This window comes from Strix uralensis, chromosome 25, assembly GCF_047716275.1.
Source record: "Strix uralensis isolate ZFMK-TIS-50842 chromosome 25, bStrUra1, whole genome shotgun sequence".
Lineage (NCBI taxonomy): Eukaryota > Metazoa > Chordata > Aves > Strigiformes > Strigidae > Strix > Strix uralensis.
Window position 1 is genome coordinate 387,780 of NC_133996.1, and position 17,022 is coordinate 404,801.

Here is a 17,022-nt window from a genome sequence, read left to right on the forward strand (position 1 = left end):
CCGTGGGAACTGGGCTAAAGTTATCATATTGTTGTGCTGTGTAACACTGGTTTATGATATGACCAAAAGACTAATCTGGTATTTGTACTTGGCATTGCCATCACCTCTATACTGCAGGAGCCATTTATGGGAAACTATTAATAATTACACCTTTTACCTTCTCTCCTCGGAGACCCCACCTGTGAAGGAGATATCCTCCCAGATCCTCCCCTTCTCCACCAGGCTAATTACAATAGTGTTTGGAAAACTGAAAAATTTTTAATATCCTTGACATGTTGAAACCAGCACAGTCCTATTGCTAGTAACCCTGAATGTGGTTCAGGTCCCGTTTAGAGTTAAACATCAGTACAGATGAGAGTGTTGTGTGGCTACTCCAACTCCTGTGACAAGCACTGCAGCTGCTCAAACCGCCGTGACAGGCACTGTGACTACTGAGACCCCAGTGATGGGTGATGCAGCTGAACCAGGGATTCAACCAGTGCCAGTATCGGTCACCCCCATACAGAAGAAACGGACAGAAAAGTCAGCATGTTTATAAAGGGATAAAGATGCTACTCCTAGGAAGGAAAAGGAGGAAGATGAGATGGTAATCAGCACCACCCGATCTCTATCCCTGAGTGAGTTGTGGGATAGACAAAAAGATTTCAGCCATCATCAAGGTGAGCACATTGTCACTTGGCTGCTCAGATGCTGGGTTAACAGGGCCAATAGCTTGGATATAGAGGGTAAAGAAGCCAGGCAGCTGGGGTCCCTTGCTAAGTAAGGGGGCATTGATAAAGCGATTGGAAAAGGGGCACAAGCCCACAGCCTCTGAAAGTGGCTCTTGTCAGGTGTGAGGGGAAGAAATGCCTTCGAGGGAGAGATTACATGTAATCCAGGCAAGTGGGCCAATACAGAGAGAGGTATCCAGTACCTGAGGGAACTAGCTCTGCTGGAGCTGATTTATTATGACCCAAAAACCACACAGTTACCAGACAACTCCAGTGACATCCCATGCTCACAACTCATATGGTGTACAGAGTACACTATCATTGTATGCCAGCTCATGGCAGTACTGGATTTAGGAGGAGGCGATGAGGCACCAACCGTGAGTGAAGTGGCTACCTGACTCCAGCAATTTGAAGAGAGTCAGTCTTCCTCCCTACATGCCTGCATCTCAGCTCTGGAGAAACTGCCAGACATCCTGGAGAAACACGTGGAGAAACTGTCCTGAGAGTTCCAGCGATTCAAGTGTAAATTCTGCCCCACAACCTGCACAGACCAATATCTCAGCTATTAGGAACAAGCACTGCCCCTACTCAAGAGACCCAGTACACACCACAGGGGAAGCTGTGGTTTTGCCTGTGTGACCATGGAGAAGACATGAAATAATGGGATGGAAAACCTAACACAATCCTAGAAGAGTGGGTACGTGAATTGCAAGGAAAAACAATTACAAATGGCATTCTTTCAGGAGAATTGCTGCTCCAGTTTCCAGTAATCAGTTGCCCAAACAGAGTAGAAGGGTTGATTTTACTCCCGATACTATGAAAACTTCTGATTCGTATTCATGAAGAGTAACTAAGATGAGATTGAGAGCCACGCTTACCATGCTAACCCATTTACTGATGCCCGGCATTACACAGAATCACAGAATCACGGAATCATCACGGTTAGAAAGGACCTTGAAGATCATCCAGTCCAACCGTTAACCCAGCACTGCCAGTTCCCAACTACACCAGATCCCTCAGTGCTATGTCGACCCTACTCTTAAACACCTCCAGGGATGGGGACTCCACCACCTCCCTGGGCAGCCCATTCCAACACCTAACAACCCATTCTGGAAAGAAATGCTTCCTAATATCCAGTCTAAACCTTCCCTGGTGCCACTTGAGGCCATTCCCTCTTGTCTTATCGCTCATTACTTGGTTAAAGAGGCTCATCCCCAGCTCTCTGCACCCTCCTTTCAGGGAGTTGGAGAGGGCCATGAGGTCTCCCCTCAGCCTCCTCTTCTCCAGACTAAACCCCCCCAGGTCCCTCAGCCGCTCCCCATCAGACCTGTGCTCCAGACCCTGCACCAGCTCCGTTGCCCTTCTCTGGACACGCTCGAGTCATTCAATGGCCTTTTTGGAGTGAGGGGCCCAAAACTGAACCCAGGAATCGAGGGGTGGCCTTACCAGTGCCGAGTACAGGGGCAAGATCCCTTCCCTGTCCCTGCTGGCCACGCTAGTGCTGATACAGGCCAGGATGCCATTGGCCTTCTTGGCCACCTGGGCACACTGCTGGCTCATGTTCAGCTGGCTGTCAATCAACACCCCCAGGTCCCTCTCTGACTGGCAGCTCTCCAGCCACTCCTCCCCAAGCCTGTAGTGCTGTTGGGGGTTGTTGTGGCCCAAGTGCAGCACCCGGCATTTGGCCTTATTGAACCTTGTACAGTTGGCCTTAGAGGGGCCCTGCCTCCAGCCAGGTGGAGGACAGGGACAACTGAGTTCATTGGACTGTGGATTCGATGGCCTGGCACATCTGACCACCAGGGGTATGAGGCTCTAGTGGACACTGGTGCCCGATGCACCCTAATGCCATCAAATTATAAAGGGGCAGAACCCATTTGCATTTCAGGAGTGACGGAGGGGGGTCTCAACAGCTGACTGAATTGGAGACCAAAGTGAGCCTGACTGGGAATGAGTGGCAAAAGCAGCCCATTGTGACTGGCCCAGAAGCTCCATGCATTCTTGGTATAGAATATCTCAGGAGAGGGTACTTCAAGAACCCAAAAGTGTACTGGTGGGCTTTTGGTATAGCTGCTTTGGAAATGGAGGAAATCAAAGACCTGTCTGCATTGCCCAGTCTCTCAGAGGACCCTTTAGTTGTGGGGTTGCTGAGGGTTGGAGAACAACCGGTGCTGAGCACTAGTACAACTGTGCACCAACGGCAATACCGCACCGAGACTCCATAATTCCTATACATAAACTGATTAGCTGACTAGAGACCCAAGAGTGATCAGCAAGACTCACTCACCCTTTAACAGCCCCATGTGGCCCGTGTGAAAGTGTAATGGAGAGTGGAGATTGACAGGAGACTATCATGGCCTGAACGAAGTCACACCACCGCTGAGTGCTGCCACACCAGACATGACAGAGCTTCATTACAAACTGGAGTAAAAACCAACCCAGGGGTATCGCCAAGGCCTTTTTCTCAATTCCTTTGGCAGCAGAGTGCAGGACTCAAGTTTGCTTTCACTTGAAAAGGCATCAAATACACCTGAATCGACTGCCTCAGGGGTGGAAACACAGCCCCACCATTTGCATGGACTGATCCAGACTGCACTGGAACAGGGTGAAGCCCCAGAACATTTACAGTACATTGATGACATCATCATATGGGGTAATACGGCAGAAGAAGTGTTTGAGAAAGGGAAGAAAATAATCCAAATCCTTCTGAGAGCCAGTTTTGCCATAAAGCAAAGTAAGGTCAAGGGACTGCACAGGAGATTCAGTTTTTAGGAATAAAATGGCAAGTTGGACGTCATCAGATTCTGATGGAGGTGATTAATAACAGCTACATCTCCACCAACTAGCAAAAAGGAAACACAAACTTTCTTAGGCATTGTGGGTTTCTGGAGAACGCACATTCCAAATTACAGTTAGATTGTAAGCCCTCTCTATCAAGTGACCCAAAAAAAGAATGATTTTACATGGGGCCCTGAGCAACGACAAGCCTTTGAATAAATTAAATGGGAAATAGTTCATGCAGTAGCCCTTGGACCAGCCCGGGAAGAACAAGATGTTAAAAATGTGCTGTACACCACAGCCAGGGAGAATGACCCTATCCGGACTCTCTAGCAAAAAGCACCATGGGAGACTCGAGGTTGGCCCCTAGAGTTTTAGAGCTGGTTATAGAGGATCTGAAACCCACTATGCCCCAATGGAAGAAGATCTATTAGCAGCATATGGAGAAAACTCATCAGGCAGCAGCTGTGTCTGGCTGCGTAGGTTTTGAACTAGTCCTGGTGAAAAATCTGACCAGCAGATTGTCACTGGAGGATACTCAGGCTGCAAGGGTATAGCATCTTCCAGTGTTCACCTACCTGGAGGGAAGTCTGCTTTGACAGCCCGTGTGACCAAATAGTGCAAACTCAGCTGATTGATAAATATGTATTAAACATGCTTGCACGGGAGTTCTCATGTACATATATTCAGAAGTGAATGGTAACTGGCAATATCATGGCCAAAGCCAGTAGGGTGTGTAGATTGTAAAAATGAATATGTGAATAGCCGAGAGGTACCTTTATGGGCCAGCAATAAAAAGGGGTTTTTAGCTAGTGTGAATTTCTGCTGCCTTCTCTCTAGTACACACACACAAACTAGAAGAGAAGTAAAATACAAGCAAATCCATTTCAGTAACAGTTTGGTGACACACGTGGGACTCTGCGGGTTCCCGGCCTGGCGAGTGTGGCTACCACATAACACAGCCAGCACCAGGTGAGTTCACCTGATTGTCCTTACAGGACCTGCATTTGCTGGGAAGGCACTAAAACTGGAGGCAGCAGAAGTCACAGGGGGCTCAATAGATAAGGTAAAACAGGGTTCACCGCTGGCGGAAATTCTGGGAAATGAAGAAAGCTGACAGTATGTCAGGACTCAGCAAAGCTCGAGCTATCTGTCAGGATGAGCGGCCAGCTGGGACTCAAGAGGAGATGCCCTCTGAGCACTGTCCCCTTGAAGGTTCATTTGATATGAGCAATTGACCTTCTGGTGTCAACACTTGGAGGATCGGAAACCTCAGCAGATGGACTACTGGTTTGTCTTGGATAACTGGGCTTTTAAATGACATGGGGGATACGGGGATGCGGCTGAGGTAAGACAGAAGCTAGTGCAACAAATGCAGGGAGGCTCAAGACTAAACGCGACCCCTGCTCTGCTTTACCCTGCGCCTGTGTGTGCTACTCCTCAGATCCTATGCTGTACCCGCTGCTTCCTCCTGAAAATCACACTGCTGCTTTGAAGTTCCTACGATTGGGATGGTGGTGGCTGATCCAGCTGCAGGAATGCCTTTGGCAGCAGGACAGAAACCCCCCTCTCCTGTATTACATCCCTATATTTATCAGCCATGGGCTCCCACAGATTTGACTCAATGGGCACCACACATGTCCCAGGTGTGAGAGGATCCAGAAATGACTGCCCAACTATTCCCTACAATATGAGAAGGACATCACCCTGTTGAGATGAATGTTCAAGCGCTGTTGCAGCACATATTTTGGTTGGGAGATAGAGATCAGATATTGGAAAAAGATAATTATCAAATTGTGATGGAAACAGCCAGCCTTGGCCAGGAACAGACCCAAACTGGGATTATAATAATGCAAACGACTGAGCTGCCTGGTCATGGCAAAATAGGCTGCAGAAAAACCCAGTGGTAGCTGGGAAAGAGTTCAGGAAGTGAGGCAAAGATGAGATGAACACCCAAGCAACTTTTGGAATCACTTGAGATGAGCATTATTGTGATATGGAGGAATGACTTGGGATGATTTTAACGATAGATTGGCAGCGAGTGTATTCACTCAACAGACTGCCCCAGTCGTTCATAAATGCTTTGTAAAGCATGCTGCAGGGTGGGGGGAATCTACAGACAATACTGTCTCTGGCAGCATATGTATATGATGGCAGGTCAGAGACAGAAAACAAAGAAACGGAATGAAGAATGAGAGAGGAAGTGAATATGTTGGCAGTAGCATTGGGAAGAACTCTGGCGTTGAAAGGCAGAGGAATGAATATGATAGGACAAGGATGAGGAGGAAGGGGTGTGCGAACAGCAGGAGAAACGGGAAGAGGACAATTAGACCCACACTGTTGTGCATACTGTAAGAAAGAAGGCCACTGGAAGACAAGACTGTCCAGTTTGACCACAAATAACCAGAGGATTTGGGAATGCCCCTGTTTGGAAACTGCCAAGCAGAGAAAATGCTGAGGAGCCAGCAGAATTCCCTCAGTATGAATCTCAGTGACAGGAGGTGGGAGAGCCCAGAACACTCGCAGCCTGCAGACTAGTGGTCGGAGATCATGCTTGAATCACGATAGAAGTCCATAACCACACTTCAGCATTTCTGATAGACACGAGTGCGACCCACTCCATGATAAATCAAGTGAATTAAGTCAAGAGAAAGTTTAGATGCTAGGAATTGAGGGGCACCCTGTGACAATGAGGATAACAATCCCTTTATTAGAAGTAGGTTCACATTTATTGTACCATCAGTGTGTGATAAAGAAAGGAAGGCCAAGTAATTTATTTGGATTATGTCATTTTTATTTATTATGTCGTTAGTTAGTAATCATCTCACTTGCTACATTTAAAGCAGTTTTCACCATCCAGTTTCTGAGGTTTCACAAAGACTTCCAGAGCTGTGGTGACAGATGAGGCTGCCTGAAGGAGTGAGAAAGGAGAGCCCCGAGCTCAGGGAAATGTCCCCTCCTGAACACTTACTAGGAGTTTACACAAAGACCCAGGTAGCTGAGTCTGAGACAACCCACCATGAACCCACAAGCAGTGTCCAGGGGGAGGCAGACAGAGGGTATTCTGCTGAACATTTCCCCCATTTCCTGGTGCTATCAAGAGCTGCCTCTGTGGCACTGCAGAGTCATCAATAATGAAAATACAACCCATCAGCCTAGAAGCCAGATGGGTATTGAGGGAATCAAAAGGAAGAAGGATGAAAGTATGTCAAGGGTGCAGAAAGGACAATGCATGCTTGTGCAGGTTAAATGCAGCACCTACAGGCAGACCACTGCCATGGCCTCTCCAGAAAGACACCGTCCATTCCACATCCCACCAACCATCAAATTCTCTTGTGTTCACCGTATACATTTTTAAGTCAGCTGTGTGGATTCTGGAAAGCTACAGGGGCCCTGGGATGTCTCGAAGCACAATTACAAACCCTCTTACATTTTTATATCCAAAGGAACATCCAGGAAGGCTTTGCAGCTCAAGCACGAGACTGGAATGCTGAAAAGCTCAACACCAGGGGACATCAACTGGTTTCCATCCTTCATACCTACTACTCCAGTCACACGATCAGCTGTTTATCACAGGCAGACAGAAGGGCACAGACAATTGCAAGTTTAGAAACAGTTGTGGAAAAGTTCCTCTGGATCTCAGAAAGCCCCCAAATATGTGATGCACAATGGTAGTTTCTTCAGAAGAGGCGTCCAAGCTGGAAATAAATGGTAATCAGAGCTCAGAAGTAGAGCAGAGATATGTCCTCCAAGAGTTTTGCCTTGTTTCTGTCCTGGTTTCCATTCCATTGTCTTTCTACAATTACTTATCTATGATGCCAGATAACGACAGGGATTCACAAATGTGTCAGAGAGGCCAGGATGCTGGAATTACCTCAGTAGTCCAGGGGTATCCTTTCTCCCTTAGGGTGGGGACTGTCCTTCTCCTTGCAATGAGCCAGGGTCCTTTAGTCATATTTATTGAACCATGGCTATGCAGTATCCAATGTAAACTGCATAGATATCTTAAGTTCATACAATTTCATAGTATAAAGACTAATTGGTACAGTTAGTTTCTTTTGACTGTCAGGGTCACACTATATTACACTATTCGTTATTTTAGTCCTAAGTCAAATGCATAAGGTAATACAGTGCTGTAAGCACATATATATAATTACAAAGCAAAACAAGAGAGTGAATATAACCCCCCAAAACCTTTTAGTTCAGTCCTCTGCCTAAGTCTGGGAGTCAAGAGGTTAAAAACCCAAATAGATTTAGGGTACATCCTTGGTTTACTTCATGTGAAAAAATTTAAAAGAGTCTTTCTCTTCTTTCTATCAGTTTCATTTTTCTGGTTTTCATTTACATAAAAAGCCCAGCAGCTATTCTTCAGTAATGCACATACTCTGTCCTGTGCTGCTAAAAGGTACTCTAGGGCTAATAGAGTCTGTATTAACATTTGTGACAATAATTTGATTTCTTCCTGTAGGACTAGAATACTATCTGCTGTTTCACTAATGGCTTTTTCCAATTCTTTTGAAACAGTTGACAAACAGTTCTTTCTAGTTTTGCAACCCCAAATCATGGGCTAAAAGCTGTTACAGATAGGTGGAACTTAGTGCCACATCTTAACACATTTTAACACTTTTTCCTGTAAGTATCAGCAGTTAGAAGCTACAAAGGCAGAAGAGATCCTGGTCCTAACCTGTGTGGATGGTATTAATGCACTTAGAATGCACTTTTCAGCTCAGGTTGAGGGTAAATACTCAAATGTCCTTTCTCCACCTACCCAATATTGCCCTGGTAGTTGTGTAAATAGGATAGTAAAATCTTCAAGTAAGTCTGTATCATGTAAGGTATTTCCTGTAAAAGGGTTAGCATGTGCCAGATTTGGTTGTTTAGATAAACCAGCAAGGTTCAGACCCAGAGTAGATGACTCAGAGCCATCAGGATCCTACAGGCCTGTAGTGGCAACCACACTTTTAACATTATCTTTAGTTTGATTATGGCTTCCTGCAGAATACCAAGTTAATCTATCTGTGACATTGTCCCAGAGCCTGCAGGGCCTGATAAACTGCATCCAGGGACAAGTTACAGCACGATGGCCTGTTAGAATAGGTTTTATGTCAGAGCTTCTGCAGACTCTCACGCTCAGAGGCTGTGGTATATAGCAAGGTTTTGGAGGAATGTGTGGAGTAGTACCAACTGCCTTTAGGCATAGCAACAATCTATGCAACATTCCAGGCATAAGACTCTCCTTTTTACCTGTATAGTCCTAAGATCTGAACTGTCCATTTCCATTCATTTAATTAATTTTAGTATTATCAATTTTTATTCATTTTAATTCTATTAATATATGCTCATTTCCAGTTCCCAGTCCCCACAGAGTCAGTACGTTTGTCAATAGGTTTGCTCTCCAAGCATACCCGGGGTCTCCTTTCAGACTAGTGACAAACCCTTCTTGGTAGAAGGGCGGGATCCTTCCTTTCTTCAGTGAAAATTCCTAATGTATGTGCCCATCCTTGTACCACTGAGAATTCAATGGGACAGATACCCAGGAGACTTGATTTCCAGGAGAGGATGGGCTTCCAGTGCATAGCCAACAGTCAGGCTGCCTCTGCTGCTGTAGTTTGGACTGTTGCTATGGCCGAACTATGGAATGAATATGTATAATCCACCTTCCACCACAGGCTTGTAAGAAAGGCTACAATACTGAGATCTTGGCTTCCAAATCACTGTTAACAGGAAAAACAAGCAGACACAAATAGCAAAAATAACCATCCCTTGGTTGGACTCTTGCTCTGAGTAGGGGTATGGTTGAATCCATGTGCAAGTCGTAAGTATCAGATTACTTTCCACTTCCCTGCTGTTGAATTCTTACACATCAGTGGTTTCACAGACAATCCACTGGCTCTGCATAAGTTCCCAGCTGCAGGTGAATCAGTCTCTGCAGTGGTGGATGCTCCCTTAGTGGCAGGAGGGTTTCCTGGTTCTACCTCCAGACTGGCTACAGCTTTTAGGTGGGAGTGATGGATTCGAGTCAATTTTTCTTCCACCTTTACTAATGAGAAAGGTTAGCAATACCAAAAATGGTCCCTCCCATGAAGGACACAAATTATCCTTTCTTTTATGTACTTTTACCCAAATGTCATTCCCTAGATTGAAGGGGTGCAGAGTCCCCTCTAGAGGCATTGCTTGTATTAGCTGTGCAAGGGCCTGACTGCATTTTAATAATTGATGAACCTTTAAAATAGACTGGGTTACATTTTAATTTCCTGCTAATAAAATTACATGATCAGGTACATCAGTTCCAGGGAGTTGTGTTAGTCTTTCAAGTAGGATTTCTTAGGGAGAGAGTTTTGTTGTTTGTTGAGGTCTTTGCTAAACATTCATGAAGGCTGAAGGCAGTGCATGCAAGACACAGTTATTTATTTGGCTGCAGCATAAATTCCTGGCACCAGTCAATTCTTCAGCACTGTCTGGGCTAGTGCAGCAGTCCCAAAATGCCCTAGATGGTGATGCATTTTTGCTATGGCAATCAGGTATTGCTCAAGCATAATAGGAAGGGTTTGGATACCTGCTGTCCATATTCCCTGGGAGTCTTTGGTCACTTGTACATTTTCCAAGAGTCAATTTCTTCAGCAAGAACAAACATCTCTTTCAGGAGCAGGCAACAACAGGCCAAACCACTGGGCTTATAAGCCCAGTGGATGTACGGCGGTTGTGCTGTGGCTTCAGCAGCAATATCTGTCAGACTACTTCTTACTTCTTATTTTGTCCTTCCGCTGGTCTGGGCTGGCTGATGGATGATGATGGGACACTGGCACCTGAGGGGGAAGAAGATGCAGAACAGGGAGTGGAAACTGTTCTTATAACTTCAAGACTTCCATAAGGTTTTATGTTGCTATGGATATTTTGCTAAGCTGAGAAGTTTCCTTCCCTTTCTCCCTCCCTCTGTCCCTTTCTTCAGGTCGCCAGCAAGGCTTCTGCATGATGTGTGTAATGGAAATGCACATCTGCAAGGTCCTGCATTTCTCTGCCAGTGCCATCCAGCCTTGGGCTGTCAGCAGTGTCCTCACACATAAGCCATTTCAGGTGCTTTTCCATGTAAGTCACTTCAGGTGGCTTTATTTTTAGAAAGTGTTTGATTTTCAAAGAGCCCTTTGTGTAAACACCTTTGAGAGTTTAACTTTAAGGAGATCTCTTAGGAAGGAATGATTTCTTCCCTTCTTACCTGCCTGTAATAAACAGATCATGTGTAGTAGGTATGAATGACATAAACTGGCACAGTTGGTTGACTTCCCCTATCGCTGAGCATCTCGATTTGCAGCAGAATCCCACCTGGGCTCTGGCTAGGGTGAGGGGTAGGTGAGGGGTAGGTAGTAGAGCAAGTGCAGACCCCAGTGTTGGTGGTGTAGGGGCTGCCAAGGAAAGGTGACAGTGACCGACAGCTTTCACTCCTGGCCAGTTCTGTGTTTGAGCCTTAGGTGGTGCTGTTTCGTTTTAGACCTGGGCTCTGGTGAGGGTGAGAGGGTTTTTTCACCAACAGCATGACCATTTCTAACCTCTTTCGGCATTTTCCACACCTTTGGCCCATATAACTTTGTCACAGATTTCTTCCTTTTCACTTTTGTTTTAACTAAGCTTAATACTCTTGAATGTTGTGTTCTTAGCTTCTTTCATTACGATCTAACAGTTGAAAAGGTCAAACTTGGGAATATACAGGACATGGACATGGACCTGCCTCCAACATCAACAAAACACCTCGAGTGGCTTCCCTGGAGGAGTCTGAGGCTGCTACCTCTGAAATTCAGCTGTCTCCCAGGAAGCCCAAAACGTTCTGGAACTGCCTGGACAGCACCAGAGGAGTTACCAGGCATGGACCTGCCTCTATTATCAATAAAACTCCTCAGGTAGCTACCTTGAAGATGTCTGGGGCTGCTATCTGGAAATTCAGCTATCTCCAGAGGAGGCCAACACCTCCTCAAGATGGCTAGGAGAACTCCTGCAGACCTACTGGGCACAGACCTTCCCCAAACATACACAATGCTGTTCAGGAATTCCCTGGTCTCCAGAAGAAACGAAAATGCTGCTGGAGATGCCTGCAAGAAGTCCTGGGGTGCCACCAGGCATGGACCTGCCTCCAACATGAACAAAACTCTTAAGGCCTAGGAGTCATATGCGGCTTTTACCCAGGACTTCAGCTGTCTCCAGGCAAGGCAAAAACATTCCAAGAGCTGCCTGGGAGAGCTCCAGAGGAGCTACCGGGCATGGACCTGCCTCTAACATTGACTAAACATCAATAAAGGTTGCTACCTTGGAGGAGTCTGGTACCTGCAGAATTCAGCTGTCTCCAGCAGAGGCCAACACAGTCCTGGAGATGTCTGGGAGAATGTCCAGAGGGCTACGGGACATGGACCTGCCTCCAAAATACACAATGGTATCTTAGGATAGCCTGGGGCTGCTGGAATTCACTTGTCTCCAGAAGAAACCAAAATGCTCCTTGACATGCCTGGGAGGAGTCCTGGGGAGCTAATGGGAATGGACCTGCCTCTAACATCAACAAAACCCCTCAGATACCTACTGTGGAGCAGTCTAGGGCTTCTACCTGTGAATTCACCTGCCTCCAGGAGAGGTCAGCGCACTCCTGGATATGCACAGGAGAATTCCTGGGGGCTTGCAGGGCAAGGACCTGCCTCCAACACGAACAAAACTCCTCAGATTGCTACCCTGGAGGAGTCTGGGGCTGCTACCTGTGAAATTCAGCTGTCTCCAGGGGAGGTCAACACAGTCTTGGAGATTCCTGAGAGAATTTCCAGACACCTACTGGTCATGGACTTTCCCCAAACATACACAATGCTTTTTGGGGTTAGCTTAGAAGAGTCAGGGACTGCTGCCAGGGAATTCACCTGTCTGCGGGAGAAACCAAAATGCTGCTGGAGATGCCTGTGAGCAGTCCTGGCACGGACCTGCCTCCAACATGAGCAGAACTCTTCAGGTAACTGCCTAGGAGTTGTATGCAGCTTCTACCCAGGACTTCAGCTGTCTCCAGGGAAGGGCAAAACACTGCAGAGCCACCTGGGAGGACTCCCAGCAAGATACAGAGAATGGACCTGGCTCCAATATACACAAAACTTCCTAGGTAGCTTCCGTGGAGGAGTCTGTGGCTGCTACCTGGGACTTGAGCTATATCCAGGAAAGGCCAAAACAATCCAAATCTGCCTGATTGGAGTCCGAGAGAGCTACAGGACATGGACCTACCTCCAACATACACAAAACTCCTCAGATGGCTTTCTTGGAGGAGTCTGGGGCTGCTACCTGGGAATTCATTCATCTCCAGAGGAGGCCAAAACACTTCTGAAGATGCCTGGGAGATTTCTTAGAGAGCTACTGCTGGGCATGGACCTTCCTCTAACATACACAATGTTCTTTGGGTAGCTACCTAAAAACATCTGGGACATCTACCTGAGAATTCACCTGGCTCCAGAAGAAACTCAAATTCTCCTGGAGATGCCTCCAAGGAGTCCTAGAGAGCTACAGGGCAGGGACCTAACTTCAACATACACAAAACACCTTGGGTAAATACCTTGGAGAAGTCTGGGCTGCTACCTGAGAAATTCAGCTTTCTCCAGGGAGGTGAAAACATTCTGGAGATGGCTGCGAGGAGTCCTGGGTAGCTACTGGGCATAGACCTGCCTCCAGCATGAAGACAGCTCTTCAACTAACTAACTACAAAAAGTATGGTGCTGCTACCTGGGACTTCAGCTGTCTGCAAAGAAAATCAAAACACTCCAGCAGATGAATGGGAAAAGTCCTGAAAACAGGAATGTACCTGGCCCCCAACATACACAATGCTCTTTGGGTAGCTACCTTAGGAGACTTGGGGGCGACTACCTGGGAATCCACCTGTCTCCAGAGGAAACCAGAAGACTTCAGGAAATTCCTTCAAGGAATTCCAGAGAGCTACCAGGCATGGACCCACCTCCAACATACAAAAAAACTCTTCAGGTAGCTCTGGACTGCTAACTGGGACTTCAGCTCCCATCACAGCAGGACAAAACACTTTGTGAGATGCCTGTGAGGAGTCCTGGGGAGCTACAGGGCACTGACCTGCTTCCCATTCTTATTAGCAAACAATGATACAGTATCAATCAATAGTATGGCAGTAGCCAGTATGAGCAGCAATCAACCATATAGCAACAAGCAATCTTTTAGCAATAATCAATAGAACAGCAACAACCAAGGAGGTTACTGCAAACTTATCATTACTGAGCAATCCTATCCTTGATATAGCAGCAGATATTCTTGTGATAGATTATTCATACGGATATATAATACTGGTATAAAGTGAATTAGACAGATTTCAGAAATGGCCAAAGCATCCCAGAGGAGAGGACAAATCCATCCCAGAGGACCCAGCCATCCCAGGCATGGGTGCATGAACCTATCTGACTCCAAAAGTGAGCCCAAAGCGGGATCAACAAAGTAACATATGGAGTGTCACCTCAGATGATCCATGTCACAGAGTCTGGAGTCCCCGGTGGGAGTCTGAGATCCTGCAGAAAGTTCTTGTGGAGAGTTCAATCTGTTTAGGAAAGGAAAAGTTCATGCAGCATGGGATGTTCTCAGAGAGGCTCTATTTTGGATAAAAATTAAGTCCTTTTTATATCATAGTGACATCAGACAGCATAGAACATCACCACTTTGAGCAGCCCATAGGTGTTGTTAATTTCAATTTTCCACCAACAGCCAAGAGATGATGCTTCTGTTTATTCAGACCAATTTACATTTCCTAGACTGTTTTCACTTTTTCTGATGATAATGGTCATTAACTTTTCTTGGTTTTCTGATCATTGATGGAATTTCAGGAGGTGTCCTGTTTCTTGGTACCTAACTGGGCTTCACAGAGGCCAGATCCATGTTTCAAGGACGCTTCTGGTCCCCAGGCTCACAGCTCCCCGGATGGCAGGAACATTCTGCTCAGTGATTTTGCCTTCTAACCAGCCGCCTTTATGGCTGCTCACACCTGCCCTATCAGCTGCTCAGACACCAGTGACACCACAAGCATCTGCACAGCAGGAGTGGCTTCACTTCCAACACTCCGTTTTTCACACCTCCACCTCCACCTTTATCTCTCCTCTCCCCCAGGCACCTTTCTCATGCACTCCACAACCTCTCAGTGCCTCTGTCTGCCTTTGTGTGGCAGATGCTACCTCAGTAGCGTTGGCCCAGAGAGGTCACCTGCAGCTCTTTCTCTCCTCCCTTTGCTGTCATCATGACTGCACCAGCTGTCTGATGCACTTTTTGATCTCAGAGGCCCTTCCATCCTGTTTCCCATCTGCTGTTAAATCCTGTTCCTGCAAGAGAAATCACAATCAGTCGGCGTCCCCTCTGTGGCATCTTACCTGCATCTTCCCAAGCTGGACAGCTGGTGGGAACTGTCACCACCAGCCCCAGCTGTGCCTGAAGTCTTCTCCCAGCACAGGCGCAGCTCTGGAGGCACCATGTTTCCTGAAGGAGACCAGCAACACTCAGAAGTTTCTCCTGGGCAAAGTCCTGCTGAGAGATGATTTGAAAGCAGGTTTGATGCAGGTCCCAAGGCTGGTCCAGGGGTTATCCCTGTCCCCCAGCTCGGTCACAGGTCCCACATCTGGCTCCTTCCAGCAGGATTTTGGAAAGCCCATTCCCAGCTGTGAGCACCAGGCCAAGGGCGTGGGGCAGAAACAGGCCCCCAGCCAGCCTCTTCTCCAACTACTAAAACTTCCAAACAGACTCTCCCTCTAACTGAATTATATTCAGTTGTAGGAAAAGGAACGACATGCTTACGGATTAGGTAGTGTGACTAAGACTGTTAGAGGGCGAACTGGGCTTCAGCTCCAGAACAACAGAATTTGCATTACAGAATCTCAACCACCACCTCCACGATTGTCATCAGTGATCCACAAATGTTGCGTTGTAACAAAATCTAACATCTAATAAAAACTATCCTCTCTTCCCTCCCAAATCTTTGTTTTTCTCATTCCCTCAGACTACCACAGTAATTATTATACTGTTACTCTGTAATTACCACTGATCTGAAACCCCTCCAAAGCATTATTTACTGACATGACTGACAGCACTGCTGATAAGGGAGAACCATCACTAACCACGCACCAACCCATTAGTCTTTTTGCCTCTGTGACTGAGCCATTCCACATGGATATCTCTGCCTGACAGAAGATTGGCCCAAAAAAGGGCCAGTCTTGGCCAATGTCTTGGCTCTAGTGAAAGCAAACAATTTATGACAGTGATACAAATAAGTTTAAGGGAAAGCAGGATAGTAGAAGAGGTGGAAAATGCAATATGTCTCACCCACCTCTATATTTCAGAGGAAGTTTCAAGGGTGGTATTTTGTGTGTGGGTTTGTTTGGTTTTTTTTTAATTTGCACTGCAAAAAAACAGGTATATACCTGTTTTTCAAGGAGAACCAAAAACTACAAGAGTAAAACTACTGAGTCTGTGTAATTACTTTTCTTTGCAGGTACATCTGACATTTTTTTTATGTAAGTTCGGTTATGGAAACAGCAAAACGTCCTCTGCAAATCTTTTAAAAGAACAGTACATAGAAGTAAAACTGTCCATATAAACTGTAAATGACACATTTCTGCTGTCAAATGCTTTATACAATGCTTCTGAGTATCTTTGCTGTCTTCCTCTTGTCTTCACTTTCTTCTGATGACACTACAACTACTGTATCTCAACATAACATTAAATTGTTCAAATGCTCTTGCAAATTACACTAAATCCAAAATGCCCTCACAGATGCCTATTGGGTTTGCTATTACCATCACATTAACGACAAAAGAGATCCTGCCAAACCTATAACCTGCAAAACCTGAAGACCAATTTATTATAGAATCACAGAATGGTTTGGGTTTGAGTAGACTTTTAAAGGCCACCTAGTCCAGCACCCTGCAATGAGCAGGGATATCTCCAACTAGGTCAGCTTGCTCAGGGCCCCATCCAACCTGACCTTGAATGTTTCTAGGGATGGGCCATCTACAACTTCTTTGAGCAACCCGTTCCAGTGTTTCACCACCCTCATCATAAAAAATTTTGTCCTTATATCTAGACTGAATCTACCTTCTTTTAGTTTAAAACCATTACCCCTTGTCCTATTTAGTAGGGCTACTGGCCCTACTAAAAAGTCTGTTCCCATCTTTCTTATAAGCCTCCTTTAAATGTAGAAAGGTTGCAGTAAGGTCTCCCTGCAGACTCCCTCTTCTCTAGGCTGAACAACCCCAACTCTCTCACAGCCTTTCCTCACAGGAGAGGTGTTCCATCCATCTGATCTTGTTCGTGGCTTCCTCTGGACCCTCTCCAACAGGTCCCTGTCTTTCCTGTAACTGAGGACTCCAGAGCTGGGCACAGCACTGCAGGTGAGGTCTCACCAGAGCGGAGCAGAGGGCCAGAATTACTTCCCTCCACCTTCTGGCCACACTTCTTTTGATGCAGCCCAGGATACAGTTGGCTTTCTGGGCTGCGAGTGCACATTGCCAGCTCATGTCCAGCTTTT